Source organism: Nicotiana attenuata, unplaced genomic scaffold (genome assembly GCF_001879085.1).
Source record: "Nicotiana attenuata strain UT unplaced genomic scaffold, NIATTr2, whole genome shotgun sequence".
NCBI classification, from domain to species: domain Eukaryota; kingdom Viridiplantae; phylum Streptophyta; class Magnoliopsida; order Solanales; family Solanaceae; genus Nicotiana; species Nicotiana attenuata.
In genome coordinates this window covers 103,743-106,513 of record NW_017671132.1, presented here as the reverse complement: position 1 = coordinate 106,513, position 2,771 = coordinate 103,743, and positions in this window count along the sequence as shown.

The following is a 2,771-nucleotide window of genomic DNA, read 5'->3' as shown; positions in this document are numbered from 1 at the left end:
CGTCACATCCTCCCCAACTTAAACAAACGCTCGTCCTCGAGCGTACCCAGAGTTGTACTAGAAGCCAACCAACAGCTGAATAACCTTACCACGCATATACCCGGGGTGATCCCACGTCACCCTATCTCACATAGGTCCGATAATACATCATAGCTGAAATTTCACAGTCCATCAAGACCATAAACCGTAGAACCACATTGCACTTTCCGAAATCATACACAAGATCAGAACCTCACATCTATACCCAGAATAAACCCGAACCAGCTGTAATAACCCATACCTGCAACCTCAGGTGAAATCATATGATATACCACATAATCCAAACACTCGAAACGATAGCCTCTATTTACAGCAGTTGCCCATAATAACCAAATACCGATAGAAAACCTTTTATTAGCTAAAGTCTTATTCCAACACTTCCATATACTGCCAACAACAAATGAAACACGCGATAAATCGTAACTATTCCTCAGATCCACCATTCATTAAGCCACTTCCCTTTGACTAATATCACAACAGATTTCTGGGCCATACCTTGATAATATCTCTCTAACAAAAGCTACAATCAATTCTGTTCGTATTCATTAATGACTCTAACGATCACCTTGAACCCAACACACCACTCTGGTGATATGATACCTCAACACAGGCCTAAGCCACAACTTGCATAATACGCGTACCAACAAGAAACGACCTGAATATACTCCAATCATGAAAATATCTCAAACAAAAGAGCTGTACTTCAAGCTCATCAGTGTCGTCAGAACACAAGGCTGAGACCCCGTCTCACATCATAGAAATAGAACACCTAAATCTACCTCGAAGGGTCCTAACTCCATGTAGCCTCGCTACAATACGCGATCATATCCAAACACTGTTACACATGAAGCACCTCAAGTCACTATGATCAAAATCGACAGCCACGCACATTTGATGTCTGTAACCAAAGCAATTCATTACATCCACGGTGAAACCAATAACATATGACACACAACCCGATAGGCCATAACCAATACTCCATTTGCTGAGCAACACTCAATCACTCTTCCCGCTCGACTTCCTCTATGAGTCTCAAATAGGACCGCACCACATGTGCCTATAGCCAACAAGTCATGACGTCCCACAGCACAGAAAGCAACTCATAGATCTCCCCAGATCCCTAAACAAGCTCAATAACGATAGATCCAACCTATCCCTCAACAATACAACTTGGGACTAACCAAGCTAACTCAAGCTAAATACGCAGCCACATTGGCCTGCCAACGAGCTCATTATCAAGAAGCCTGAAGCTGCTCCTTCCACTACTATAACTCCTGTCGGAGCCATACAATACGGTTCCCGACACCAAATAAATACCGAAATCCGCCATCTCACCCGGCGACATGCCCGGCCACAAAAAACGCATCCGAAAAGTCACTCAATACCGGAACTGAATCAATGGTAGAAACCTCTGCACTGACATCCGTCGCGAAGGCCCAATTAAGAAAAGAAATCCTTCTCAGCCGTCCGCTGCATCTTTTAAAATATATACCACTCTGCAAGAACATAATCCAATGCACCTTGCCGCTCAACCCGTGGCATTTCCGGCCTAGCCCGTAGCACAATAGTCTAGAATAACCCAACACTGAGACAACCAGCCTACAATCCAATATCATATCCAAAATTTGGCATACCAAGCAAAGAAAGATCCACTCGGACCTCTAATTCCCAATAACCGCTAGACGGTGCCGATACACACGATTTACAACAACTGAATAGCCTGAACACGAGAACTCCTAGTCTCCAACTCCATATAGCACACGAATCACTATACCTGATCCCAAATTGCGCCATACGAATACATGTCACACCTCAAGTACCCAATCATCCCACGAAAGGTATTCTAAAATTTCCCTGTGCCATCAAACAAACTCAGATATCAGCAGACGATCCTAAATGCCACAACACTACCGAAGTATTATCAGTTTACATCACATTGCCCTTTTACTGGAACATATACCCCCGTCGAATCACTATGGTTGGCAATACCATTTTCCTTAATCATTTGAAGATCGATTCTTTAATCACCTGCAGTTGCCCGTGCTGCTTAAAAATTTAATGACTTTCCATTATGAACAGAACCGTAACCTTACACACACCAATCCCAATCCTCCACCACATATCGCATATACCATACCACACTAGTATAACATGAGAACTCCATCTCCCTTCCTAACCACAAACATCTACGTACTCCACTAGTCAAGAACTCTCCATCAATCCCATCAAGAAGAGAAATCATTACACATTCCATGCTCCGCATGCCCATAGGCAATTTATACGCCTCTAAACCACGGTAAAACTTATCAAGAACTCTCCCCCAATTCCATTGCACAAGCTAAACTGCCAGGACTGAATCCTTCTACCCGAACCAAGCTAAGCAAGCTGTCATTACTCAAGAGCCTTGCTGCACAATACCTGTAAAAGCCCATTACCTCGAACACATACGAAGAATTAATCACATCCTTACCATACCGATTCGGTCTACTATCAAGCTATTCCATCTATCTAATTTCCCTTTTTGATTCATCATCCACTTGATATTTCTCCCTCGCTGTAGCATCACAATGCCTCAATCCAAGCTTACCACACGAGACTCGAACATAAGACGACACTGTCTAAGACCCATAGGCCACTGAATACTCTCTCAATTGTTTCTCAGAAATACCACATTCCGAAATACTTCACTCTGAGAACTTTCTGCAAATCTAAAATTCGCTTCCTTACTTTTC